The 14,230-nt window shown below is 43.3% G+C and overlaps 1 protein-coding gene across 7 annotated transcripts in view; it reads right to left on the bottom strand.

The window, feature by feature from the left end:
- The window catches only part of IMMP2L (inner mitochondrial membrane peptidase subunit 2), an 858,170-nt gene that overhangs the window by 762,291 nt on the left and 81,649 nt on the right, over nucleotides 1–14,230 (bottom strand). The window lies entirely within an intron of this gene.

The raw sequence follows: 14,230 nt of genomic DNA, 5'->3' as shown, positions 1-14,230 counted from the left end.
GCCATTAAAAGCAATTGCCAGACTTAATGGTACACTATCCTTGTGTAACTCTGGCATCCCCTTAAATTTATTCCATTAGTCATTTCATGAAGTCTTTTTAACTTTCCTTCATCAGTTGTCCTCTGGTTTTCAATTTATCAATTCTTATGCTTACTTCACAGGACCATATTTCACTTTCCAATAACATTCTTCATTTAAATGTTCAAAAATCACGGTACATGATATATTGGGAAGGTTATGGTCCACAGGAATGCATGTGGGAGCCATAGGAAAATGTTCATGCTCCTGCCCTGATTTGAGCCTTCCAGAGAAACCTGGACCCACATTACCCAGAGGGGTCTCCTGGGAAGGGGGGTTGATGTCACCACCCACAGGTCTCGAACCTGGGTCTGCCATGCTCCAACTCTCCATCTGGCAGCCTGCTGATGATTGCTTACCTGGGACTCATGAAGCCCAGCCCCAATTTGAGTCTCCACCCTTGCATGCCTATTGGCGGAGTCTGGTAGCAGCTGATTGTCCTGCTGGCCCTACTTAAGCCAGCAACAAGCACAAGAAGCTCTCTGAACAACTGGGCTCCACCCTGTTCTGGACTGTGCCTTGTGCTACCTGTTCCTTCTCCTGTTCCCCCAGCTTGATTTCCTGGCATCCTGACCTGGTGTGACTCCTGGCATCTGATTTGTGATTCTGACCTCCAGTTTGTCTCCTGACATCCTGACCCAGCCTGACTCGTCTTGTACCGCAGACTCTGGCTCTGACTAATAGGTCTGGCCACCCATGACCTGGCTATGACGAGGGCCTGCTCAGCCCCCAGTAAATTAGCCTATACACTGATTAAATATTAAATATCAAAGCATTTAACACATGCACTTTTAAATGAAATGTTTCTCTCTATTCATCTTGATACAAAAACTCGAGTTTTCCTTTAAAACGCCCATACAAAAATACTGTTCCAAATCCCTCTTAGATCAGTGAGAAACTAATTAAATCAAGTTACTGAACTGTATCAATAAACAGTGGCTTTAATTCTGTCAACTTAATACCATTAATGCCAACCATAAATTGTCATGTTTACAATGAAACCATGAAAAAGTCACAGCTTAGCTACATAATAAGTTATGCTCTCTTGTGTGACTTTAATGGGTTCGGTTAGCGTGATAACAGCAGCTTACCAATTTAAAATGTTCAGACTTCATTTTGTCAGCATCTGTGATCCAAGGGATCATTCATGAAGTATGACCTTTTTCCCCCATGTGGTTTATCAACTTAACAATTTAAAAAACAAAAAATACAAACAAACAAGACGACCCACCTAAATCTGAGCATGGAAACAGTATGAAAGACAGCCAACACTACCCATTTAGTGTACTACTAGAACTAATTAAACAGATGATTTATCATGGCACGAAGAAAAACATATGGTACCGTTAAAGACTCCTGCTGGTATTACTCTCTTTCATTTTATTTTTATATCACATTTTTAAATAGACTACACAGTGATTGTCACTTTAAGGAAAATCTTCTATCACAATAGGAGGGCCCAGAATTGTGTAGGGAGAGGAAAGAAAGAAATATTTTACAGACCATAGGATGGAGAGAGAGACTACCTGTCAAATGTTATTAATAACAGAAGTGGGTAAATTATCCTGCCAGGAATACTTATTTGAACTTTTCCCACTAAATTCATGTTTAAATTTCAACAATAAAAGGCCCTATTATGGCATTCCTAAATATAACACTCCTAGGACATCTCATTTTGGGAGAGAAATTCAGAGATAAATTTTAATGAATCTTGGGTATTTAAGTTGGTGTTACTTACACCTTCTTCTGGCCCTTGAGGATATGTCTACACTGTGATTAAAAACCCAGAGCAGGCCTGTGCCAGCTGACTTGGGCTCGCAGGGCTCAGGCTAAGAGGTTGTTTACTTGCGGTGTAGATGTTTGGGTTTGGGCTTGGGCTGGAGCCCAAACTCTAGGACCCAGCAAGGTGGGAGGGTCCTAGAACTTGGCTGCAACTCAAGCCTGAACATCTCCACCGCAGTTAAACAGCCCCTTAGTCCTAGTGCCTATGTGACTTAAAAGCCTAAATTCTATTTTCAAAAGATGTAGGTAATTAAAAGCCTAAGTTTGCGGACATTCAATGAAATAGTCATTATGTGCCTACGTCACTTTTGAAAATGGGATTTAGGAACTTGTGAAAAATTTACCCCCAAGCTCTAAAGGAAACCCCGCATTTCTCAGACCATGCTCCCTTACATTCTCCACTACTTCACCAGGCCACATAGAAGACTATGCACGGGTGAAGACCTTATTTCCCCTGACTTCCTAATGGCTCATAAGCTTACTTTTAGAGCTCTGCAGCCTCAAGAGAATTCCCCATATAACTGGAACCCTACAAACAACTGTACCAGTGCCCCTAGCAATGTCTGTATCTGGGGCTATGCAGAGTTCAGAATTCCATGAGATCCCACAGATACTTAGAAACCACTTTTAATTACTAAATAATTCCTTCCATCCACCTCAAACTTCACAGGCATAACTGAAGGCACCAGCCCCCATAGAGACCAAAAGTTTAAAACATATTTGGAGACTGTAGCCCAAGCTGTTTTTGAGTTATAATTTATCAAAAACAAACATTTTGGGAAAATATTCATGATACTATCACATCTGTGCCTGTTTTGTTTTAGGGTTTATCTGTAATAACACTTAGCTCGGCGCAAGTTGGGGTATAAATCTACCCTGCACCAAGTGTCTATGTGCACCCTACTGCTGCACACTAGAAGTTCAGTAATGAGTTTGGTCTACGTCACTCTGAAATGGGAGTAGATTAACATGCACTAGGGAACTCAGTGTATGGCAGTAGAGTCCACAGAGACACTTCGTGCACAGCAGGCTAGTACAGTGTAGATTTATACCTCAGCTTGCCACAAATTAAGTGTTCATATAGACAATGCCTTAGACTCTCCAGAAAAATCTAAGACCAGGCCAGTAAAATTTCAGATGGATCAGGTTAAGTTTGGCAAATTTACATAAGAGTATGTGTAGATCAGTTTAATAAAGGACTGAATAAAGGTATAGGCCTGGTTTTCCTCTCACTCACACCAGGAATAGGTCAGGAATAATTCCAGGAAATCAAATTAATAAAGTCTAGATATTTTAATAATCTAGTGTGAGGTGGAGGAAGAGGGGAAAAAATACCAGAATACATAGAATTTGACTGCCAAAATTCTCAGAAAACTCGCTTTAATCTCAAGTGTCCAGAATTCAACTATTAGACATTTGGTAAGTCAAGGACTGAAAACACGCAAAATTGCTATTCACAGTGAGGTAAAAGTGAGAAGCATCTGCCTATTTAAATACAAACTCTGAAAAAAACAGAACTCAAATAAGAGTTTTAAAGTGTCATGCAGCTTTATCAATCTTTATGTCTACTTTTTTTAAAATTATCTATTCAGTGCTGCAGATGGACAATACAATTTTTTAATTCTACCAGCACTAGCTATACATTACTGCCTAAGCAGAAAGTTCAGATGCTTTCTAATTCTAATACAGAAATAAAATGTCACTGAAATAAATAAAGTCCTACAGCTCTGTGTAAAAGAGACTGAATGAATTGATACAAAATACAATTCTCAGTGCTTTGGTAGTGAATCCCTTTTATAGAGCTCTACCCAGCACAAAGTCTCTACCATTGTCACAGTTGCACAGTCCCAGGTAGGTCACGGATACTGGGCCTGCAGCAAACTAATCTACAAAGTGGAACAAAGTGAACTACCTTTACTGATCACATGAAAAAGCAGTGAGCAAGTGGTATGTCTATAGCTCAGAAGTCATAAGCTTAAATGGTTTCTTTATAACTCTTTTGTAATTATTTTCTGAGTAGGTGCTTATTTTGCAACTTTTTATTTTCATAACATTCAGAGACCGAAAATAAAAATCAGCTATACTGACGGATCTTCCACTTTATGGTTTCTTGCTGCTATAAGTTATGCAATTTACTAGAGAAAATTGTATGTTCACATAAATATAGCAAATGTGCACAGTTCTGTTCTAGCACAGTTACAACTACCACTCAAATAAGCATACTCATGCTAATCCTGGCCTCTGCTTTGCCAATAATGTCAGTTTAGATTGCCCATTTACATTTGCCCCTTTATACTTTATCCCACGGCTTTCTTTTATGCATAGGATGAGCGCCCATAAAAATCCACAGGACATCACATTGTTCTCCTTCAGATCACCCCTTAAAATTCATCTCTGACATGATGCCTAAAAAAAGACTGATAAAAGGTTACACTACTAATCATCTTGTTGTTCTGATGTCTCACTGTTACCCAGTGCTCCCCACATCTATTTGTAGTAGCCACCTGATGTCTATAATCATATACTGTACTTAGACTGGACTCTTGGGTCTGAGACAATCTTCTTGTTAAATGTTTGTAAGCTGACTAACACAAAGGGGCTAGAAGCTCTAGGTGCTACTGCAATACAAATAGGTAATAATAATTATAAACTCAGACCCATACAAATATGGTAGCTTCTGCTTAGAGAACTGAATTTCTCAGGCCAATGTAGAAAAGATGACTTGAGGAATAAGTGAACAATCTCACACATTTTTCCATTTTGTTTTTAATTAATCATTTCTGAAGCAGAACAAGAACTCAGGTTTAGGTCCTTGCTTTTTCAAAGTCTGCTCCTCAAACTATGAGTACCATGCCATACTTGATTAGCTAAGGTACTGGGCTAAGAGCCCTCTGCTTTACACAGAAGGGATGATAATGCTGAAGAGGCCTCAACTCTGAAATGCACTTCCTCCCCCATCAGAATACAGATTTCGTAAGGTTCAGGTTTAGCTGTAAAATGTATCTGTTCTCCCATGTTTTTTTCTTGTAGGGTGGGATGGAGGGTTGACTGTTGGATAGAGTCTGGGGTAACGTGTTTAGATTTGGACAGTAGTCCATTTTGCACTTTAGATAGAGTAGTTTTACTAATATTTTATCCAAGAATCTATATGTTTAGATGGGCACACCTTAAATAAATTGAAATGAAGTTTAAGTAAATATTTTTATTATTATACTATCAAGATGCAGATGTCCACACACTGCTCTGCCAGTGATACCAGCCTTCATTACCCACTTGCAATGGATTGCCATGAAGGGGTCCAAGGACTGAAGCTCTGTAAAACTGTGCACAGAAGAGGAGTCTATGAGTCTATAAGTATGTTGCCCTAGTGACTAGGACTGGGCAAAATTCTCCAACTGAAATTTTTCAGTGAAAAATGCAGATTTGGAAACACAAAGATTTTGTGGATTAATGTCACTTTCACCAAATCATTTGGCAAAATAAGATCAAAAAATACCCCAATGAGAATTCCAAATAAATTGACACATTTTCTGTGATTTTTTTAACCTTATTAATTTTTTGATTCAAAATGACTTTTTTCAAAATGTCCTTAATTTTTCTAATTTAAAAACATTAAATGTTTGACATCAACCCAAAATGTTTTTTTTTTTAATTTATAATTCACCAAGAACTTATAAAAAAAATTCTTTTCTGGTTCAACACAAAACATTTTCCCTTCCCCCCTCCCATTTTTTTGGAATTATCCTCAAACTAAGAAATATGTTATTTGCCCACCTCTGTCAGTGACATCTTTTCCTTGGAGTCTGGGCCCAACCTGGGCCAAGATGCAATTGGAACATTAAGAGCCAAGAGCTGGAGGCAGTTAGCTCCTTTACACTCTCCCCCTAAGTCAGTCTCCTGATCACTTCTGTTGCTGTGAGCTCTCTTCAGATTATTAATATATATCTGAATGCAATACGCCAGGGACAGTCACTACAGAATTGAATAGAGAAGCTCTCTTACCTTACGTTATGCCTGTGAATGTACAGTCCAAAATTATATTGGCCTCTTTTACTGCCACCCTGCATTGCAAATTCATTGCTAATTTTCCGTTCATTATTAGGAAACTGAATAATTCCAAATTAGATTTACACCGAGAGGCAAATTCTCTGGTAGAGTACCTTTATTCTGCATTTAAAGTCAAGGAGGTCCAGCAAATTATCATTGCCTTTGATTATCATTTCATTAATATACCATTCTTTGTCATTAGCACAGTTATTCACAAAAAAGGGTAACATATATTTATCTTTGAAATAATTAAAAAACCTTTCCCCTATGAATTTTACAACTCAAAGCCCTGATGATCAATATAAAAGCCCCTTTTACTCTTGATCTTGCACATCAATGAGGTGAGCTCATTTTCAAGTGCTTTGTCTCAAAATAATTTAAACACTATATGTCTCATCACGGAAGACCAGCTGTTATTTTAGAACACGGTTTAGGCATTTTGTTTGTCAAATCTGATTGGCAGAAAATTTTTAAACATGCTTTTAAAATGGTTGTGTCTAGCTTACCTTGGTCAACTAAATAGCTTTTGAACTCTGTTAGCCTGAAACATTTTAAAACTGTTTAAAGGCAGGGCAAACCTCTGTACTGTACAAATGGACACTGACTTTGGAAAATAAAATATGACCTACACCGTAAAATGGCAATTATAAACTGATTTGAAAACTAAATTCCATGGTTCATATTGTATCTTATTATTTATATTGAATGAGTAAGAAATCTTACAGGTAGGAATCCAAAAGGCACACAACACTGAAAAATAACTGAGGGTGAATTAACTCAATATTTCACAATCTTTGTTCATTTCAGTTTCAGTCCTAAAACTATCACGAATTCAAATGACATTCTTATTTTTTCTGAATCAGTTTGTACTCCCTTAATAATTATGCTGAAAATTACTGATAACATTTAAAAGTGTTTAGCTTCTGAATAAGAATGTGTAGCCTTTATTTTAAATTGAATGATTGATAGTTCTGTGTTAAATCACAGTGAGTCCACCTCCTGTGTGACCACAGTGTTAAGATTGATAGGGTGGAAAAAACCTGTTACCTACCTTTTCGTAACTGTTTTTCGTCGAGATGTGTTGCTCATGTCCATTCCATTTTAGGTGCGCACACGCCCACGTGCACAGTTGTCGGCGATTTCTGCCTTAGCATTATCAGTAGGGCCGCCTGTGGCGCCATCTGGAGTGGCACTCCCATAATAGAATGGATATGAGCAACATATCTCAAAGAACAAAGTTATGAAAAGGTAGGTAACCGTTTTTTCTTCTTTGAGTGCTTGCTCAGGTCACTTCCATTTTAGATGACTCACAAGCAATATCCAGGGAGGTGGGCTTGGAGTTCACAGCTTAGCGGCTTGCAGTACTGCCCTACCGAAGCCAGCATCGTTCCACTATGCACCGACCCAGCAGGCCTGGGACGTAAAGCTATGGACAGACGACCAGATGGCCACTTTACAGATGTCCTGGATAGGCACATGGGCCAGAAAGGCTGCCAAAGAGGCCTGCGCCCAGGTAGAGTGGGCGGTGATGATCACCGAGGGTGGCACCTTCGCTCGGTCATAGCAGAAGCAAATGCAGGCAATGATCCAAGAAGAAATTCTTTGAGTGGATACAGGGCACCCTTTCATCCTGTCAGCCACACCGATGAATAATTGCGTCAACTTACGGAATGGCTTGGTCCTGTCAATGTAGAAGGCCAGAGCCCTTGTGATGTCCAGGACAAGTAGCCTACGCTCCTCCTCCGACTTATGTACCTTCGGAAAGAAGATCGGTATGTAAATGTCCTGTCTCAAATGAAACTGAGATACTACCTGGGGAAGAAAAAACAGGTGCAGACTTAGCTGGACCTTGTCCTTGTATATGACCATGTTTGGCAGCTCTGAACTGAGAGCCCGAATTTTGGATACTAGGCGGGCCAACATCACTGTGACCAGGAATGCGACCTTCCAGGAAAGGAGAAAGAGAGAGCAGGAAGCCAGAGACTCAAAGGCAGGATCCATAAGCTGCAACAGCACCAGATTCAAGTCCCATGGCGGGACGGGGTCCCTGACTTGCGGGAAGAGGCCCTCTAGGCCTTAAGGAATCTGGCTGTGATATCCTGAGCACAAACCGATCTGGCCTCGAATGGCGGATGGAAGGCTGAGATAGCCACTAGATGGACTTCGATCAATGAGAGGGACAAGCCCTGGAGCTTGAGATGCAGAATAAGCTGCAGCGAAGCCTGCTCAGGACGAACACCTTTGTCCACAATCCAGCAGGTGAACTGTTTCCACTTGGCCAGGGAGGTAGCTCTGGTGGAGGGCTTCCTACTTCCCAACAGGATGCACTGAACCTCGGCTGAACACTGCTGCTCCTGCATGTTTAGCCACGCAGCAGCCAAGTCATCAGATGTAACACTGCCAGGTTGGGTTGCAAAAGACTGCCGTGGTTCTGAGACAACAGGTCCGACCTGAGCGGGAGCTGGAATAGGGTCCATCAGAGTGCTGAATCAGTGTTGGCGCAGCCACGCCGGCACTATGAGGATGACTCTCGTCCTTTCCTATTTGATCTTTGTAAGGACCCTGGGTAGCAATGACACCAGAAGGAAGGCATGCATCAAAGTCCCTGACCACGGGATCATAAAGATGTCCGACAGGGATCCTCCGTCCATGCCCCCAGTTGAGCAGAAAATATGGCATTTTTTGTTCTGCCTGGATGCAAACAGGTCCACCTGGGGAGTTCCCCACCTGCGGAAGATGGAATTGAACACCTCTGGATGAAGGGACCACTCGTGGCGAGATGAGAACTTCCTGCTGAGGCAATCTGCCAAAGCGTTCTTGGTCCCTGGAAGGTGAGCGGCTACGAGATGGATGTTGTGCTGCAGACAGAAGTCCTAGAGCCAGAGGGCTTCTTGGCAGAGGGCAAACGACCTGGCTCCACACTGCCTGTTGTCACAGAAGACGGTAGCCATGTTGTCCGTCAGGACCTGAACCACTCTGTCTTGAATCTGAGGTAGAAAGGTTTGGCAGGCTAGTCGAATTGCCCTGAGTTCCCTGACATTGATATGCAGGGAACAATCGTGACTGGACCAATCTTGAGTGCTGAGAGCGCCCAGGTAGGCTCCCCATTCCCAATCCGAGGCATCGGAGACAAGGATCACCGACGAGGCTGGGGCCACAAAGGGAACTCCTTCCAGCATCGACATGGGATCCTACCATCAGAGGAGGGACCACAGTACATTGTCCAGAATCCTGACCACCCAGTCCATGCTGTGCCAGTTTGGGACATAGACCGACACCAGCCACGACTGAAGGGGTCTGAGGCCGAGTCGTGCATGCCGGACCACAGAAGTACATGCTGCCATGTGGCCCAACAGTCTCGGACACATGTGGGCGGTGGTGAGCGGGTGGGCCCACAGGCCCGTGATGAGAACCGAGTCTCGGGGAGGAAGGCCTTGGTCTGAATGGAGTCAAGGACTGCTCCGATGAATTCTATGCGTTGTAATGTATGTATCATTCATTATTAACCCCAGGTTGCGACAGGTGGAACATACCAGATTGCGATGCCTCTATACCTGATCTGGGGACAGCCCCCTTATCAACAAGTCATTGAGGTACGGGTACATTTGGACTCCCTGACGTCTCAGGTAAGCGGCCACAGGCGCTATACACTTTGTGAACACACTCGGGACCAACGAGAAACCAAAGGGCATTACCGTGAACTGGATATGGCACTGGCCCAACATGAAACGGAGGAAGCGCCGGTGCCCTGGGAAGATGGAAATATGCGTTCTTTAAGTTGAGGATGGCGTATCAATCTCCCAGATCCAGGGAGGGAATGACGGAGGCCAGGGAGACCATGTGAAACATCAATTTCTTGAGAGACTTGTTGAGGCGATGCAGGTCTAAGATGGGTCTGAGGCCCCGCCTTTGCCTTTTAGAATTAGGAAGTAGCGGGAGTAAAAGCCTCTTTATTCCATGTTCCGAGAAACCTTTTCCACTGCCCCAGGTGCAGGAGGTTTTTGACCTCCTGAACAAGGAGTTGCTTGTGAGAAGAGTCCCTGAAGAGGGACGGGGAATGGGAGTGGAAGGAATGGTCGGCTATAAACTGCAGGGTATAGCCCGACGAAACTGTATCAAGCACCCAGAGGTCCGACTGCTTCTGGTCCCCCTGACTTCTGGGAGGGTAAGGTTGGGCAGCCAGGCGGGAAGAGGACAGGTAGCATCTCTTAGGCCCCTTATCCTTGTTCTTCCTCCTGTAGGAGCCAGACCTGGGAGCCCCCCAGGACCTAGACTGCGATGGAGGAGGAGGCGGCAGAGGTTGGAACAGTTTCCTGGACTGGGGACGGGTGTGCGAGCCCAGGGAGCGGAGGATGGCTAAGGAGTCCTTGAGTCCATGAAGCCTAGAATCAGTCAGCTCAGAGAAGAGCATCAAATCCTCAAATGGCAGGTATTGGATCATGGTCTGCATGTCTTGGACAGCCCAGAAGCCTGCAACTAGGAGCTGTGTCTCATGGCCATCACCAATGCGACCACCCTGGCAGCCGAGTAAGATACTCAATGCCCTTTGCAGGGACATAGTATTTCTTTTCCACTTTCTTTGATGTTGGCGGAATAGAGGAGGGTGTTTGCCATACCAATTTAGCTATTTTGAACACCCCTAGGTGGACTGGCAACGCAATCTTAGCTGGTGTAGTGGCCAAGATGACATTAAAGAGGTCATTTGCCTCCTCAGCGACCTCCTCAATCTGCAGGCCAAGGCTGTTTGCCACCCATTTAAGGAGGGCCCAGTGCTCCTGAAAATCGTTTCATGGGGCTGCTGGTGAAGGATGGGCTGGCTACCACCTCAGCAAGGGACGACGACGACGACGACAATTGCACCACCTGCAGAAGTGTATTGTTCATTTCCTTGTCGCCGTCAGTGCCGGGGTGCAGTGCGCCGCCACAGCCTCCATCTCAGTACTGTGCTCTGACTGCAGTGCCGGTGGTGCCATGGCTGGCTTGTCTGATGCGGCCAGGGAGGATTGGACCAGCACCACGGGTTCCAGTACTGCTACTGGGGCAACCACTGTCCCTGCTGTATCGGCACTAGCCCTATCTCCCGTGTTGGTGGAGAGTCGCCCCTTGTCAATGACGGGCTGAAGTCATGACCTGACCCCGATCACTGCCCTTCCAGCGACCACGACGGGGCCATGAATGTAGGGCTGGGGCAGGGGGTTGGGGTGCATTGCGGTGTGCAGGAAGGGGGTCAGGACAAGGAGTTGGAGCACAGGAGGGGTGCGGGGTGTACGAGGGAGCTCAGGGAAGTGGTGCGGAGTGTGGGAGGGGGCTCGGCATGGGGTTGGGGTGCAGGAGGGGTGCAAGGTGCAGCAGGGGGCTCAGGGCAGGGAGTTGGGGTATGGGGTGCAGGAGGGGTTCGGGGTATGGGCTCCGGCCCAGCGCCGCTTACCTGGAGTGGCTCCGGGGTTGGCAGTGGCGCGCACCGGGGCCAGGGTAGGCTCCGTGCCTGCCTGCCCTGGCCCTGCGCCGCTCCGGGAAGCAGCCGGCAGCACATCCCTGCGGCCCCTGGAGGAGGGGAGACAGAAGGCTCCACGTGCTGCCCTTGCCTGTGGGTCCCTCCCCTGAAGCTCCCATTGGCTGCGGTTCCATGTTCCCGGCCAATGGGAGCTTCGGGGGAGGTACCCGAAGGCAAGGGCAGCGCGCAGAGCCCTCTGTCCTCCCTTCCCCAGGGGCCGCAGGGACGTGGTGCCAGCCACTTCCCGGAGCGGCAGGGTTCAGTTTCTAGGTGCAATAGAAATAGAGACGGATCTAATGTGAGAAGTCCAAATCCAAAATTCAAACACTCCAAAATCTGTGAGAGGTATTGGATGAAGACAATTCAAATTTCAAGTTTCAGCGTGGCCCATTATAAATAGAAGACATTGATAAAGCCTATTGATTTGGGGTACCTTAACAGGTTGGGTGAGAAAGGTTGGCCTTGTGGTTAAGGCACTGGATTGAGACTCAGGATTAATAGCGCTGCAAAAAATTTCTTGTGTAAAGTTTTAGCAAGTAGTTTATTTCTCTGCCTCAGCTCTTCATTTGATATCCTAAGTGAAGATAATAATCCTTCCCTACTTCACAAAGATATTGGAGGACACGAATGACAAACATTTGTGAGGTGGTCCGTACTAGAACAACAGAGTAGACAGATTGAGACTGCCTCTCTTCTCGTGTTTTATCCAGCATTTGGGATTAGCTGGGATGCTTTCACTGGTAGTACCTAGATTTGTAACTAGAAGCTGACCATTCTCAAGGAAGGGCAGAAACAATCTATGTTGTCCTTCAGTACAACATATGGAGTGGGTTGCTTTTTGCTTGTTTTTAAGTTCAACACAGTAGTTCTAGGATTTGATGTATATGACTATATATTTTGTATATAAACCCTTAGATTTTGAAAGGGTGGATAAAAATCACTGATTTTTTTTAAAGTTTACAAAATCAGATTTTTTTAATTTAAATCGGATTTTTTTGATAAAATGCTTTTTGAAGAAAAAACCTATCTAAAGATAGTTTTAATTAAGATACATTATAGCTCAAAGATATCATATCATGGAATAGGGATTATAAATTCTAATTCTATAGTATGAGACAATATATTCATGGAAAGTTTAAGAAAAGTTTTGTAAATGTGTTCTAATAGTTCATGGATTAGGGACCCAATCTCATGGGGCTACAGGGGCTTCTGTATAGATTATTTAGGTTAATCTTCGTATCTACCCAATGGGATTCAGTGCTCAGTCTAGAAGATACCATCAGAGATGCTTAGTTTTGCAGTTCTCAAACTGAATTTGTGTCTCCAGAGATAACATGCTTGTTAACAGCAAAAATGTTTTTAAATAAATAAATAAATAATACATAGAGGTGAGAAATAACAGACCTCAACCCTGTTGTCCCTCTACAAATTTGTGTACATGGAGTTAAACACTTACATCTATCTAAAAGTGCGAAGTTTCAAAAAGTTCAATGAATAGAAGATGGTTGGGGCGGAATAGATCTGGACAAGGAGAAGTGGTCCGGAGATAAATGTGGGAAGGGAAGGACAGGCAGTAGAAACAAAAGTGAAACTGTTTGAGCAGCATATTCCAGAAGTCTTTAGGTCTTTCTGAATGTAGCCTTCATTGATTTGAGATCTACCATACCATTCTCTCACTTGAAGGGAAAGTGGCAGCAGGCAGTAAAAGAGATCCAGTTTGGGAATATTTTAATGAAGTTCCTCTACCTGTGGGTAAAACAGTAATGCGTGCAAAATGCAAACAGTGCAACAAAGAAATGCAAGGCCTAGTTGCCCAAATGAAGCAACATCATGAGAAGTGTTCCTTCGCAGGAGGAAGCTGCATTGAAGATGATGAAAGGAACATGTCTGAACATGAAGGATCTTCAGGTTGGTAAACTTTTTTATTTCATACTTCTTTCTTAAGGACTGCCTGTCTTCCTTCTGGATTATTCTTGAATTATGTTTGAGCAAAAAAATATAGTTGTTAATCTATGGTACTATCATTTTGATGCAGTTGTGATAAAAAATAAATAGCTGAAGTAGGCAGATCTTCCTTTTACAATTTCACCTTTAAAGTAGTACTGAGTGTCAGTGAATGCAATAATTAATACTAAGTGAGCAGTATGGAGTAATAATTAAATAACTGCATTGACTTATTTTGTTTAAGAGAATCCATCCTCAACCTACAGGATTCTGAAGACTATCCACCTTCAAGATCACCATCATTTGCTATAGTTTCAGAGTTATCTGCCAATAATAGTGCTTCAGTCACATCATGTATGTCACATAGCCACAGTATATCTCACCTTTAGGAAAAAGAAAAAAAAATCTCCATCATCCAGAAATAACCTTAGAAAAATTTGTGATAAGAACCAGCAGATTACAAAAAGAGGTAATTGATGAAAAAATTGCCCGGTTTGTTTATGCAACAAACTCTCCTTTCTGTATTACTGAGAACCCACACTTCATTAACATGGTTCAGTCATTAACACCAGGATACAGTACACCCAACAGAGCAGATGTTGCTGGCAAATTGCTGGATAAAGTGTATGAAAGAGAAATTGAGCAGTGTGCAAAAGGTCTACTCTAGAGGGTAAAATTGTTAACCTGAGTCTTGATGGGTGAAGCAATGTCCACAATGATCCTGTTGTATGTGCTTGTGTGACAACAGAAGAAGGGAATGTCTTCCTTATGGAAACAATTGATACATCAGGAAATGCACACACAGCAGAATACTTACAAGAAGCAGCAGTAAAAGCAATAACAAACTGTGAAAAAAAATTCAAATTGTCTGGTCACAGACAATGC

Source organism: Malaclemys terrapin, chromosome 1 (assembly GCF_027887155.1).
Source record: "Malaclemys terrapin pileata isolate rMalTer1 chromosome 1, rMalTer1.hap1, whole genome shotgun sequence".
In the NCBI taxonomy this organism is placed as follows: Eukaryota; Metazoa; Chordata; order Testudines; family Emydidae; genus Malaclemys; species Malaclemys terrapin.
Note: the sequence above shows the minus strand (reverse complement) of the source record. Positions and strands in the feature narration are given on the sequence as shown.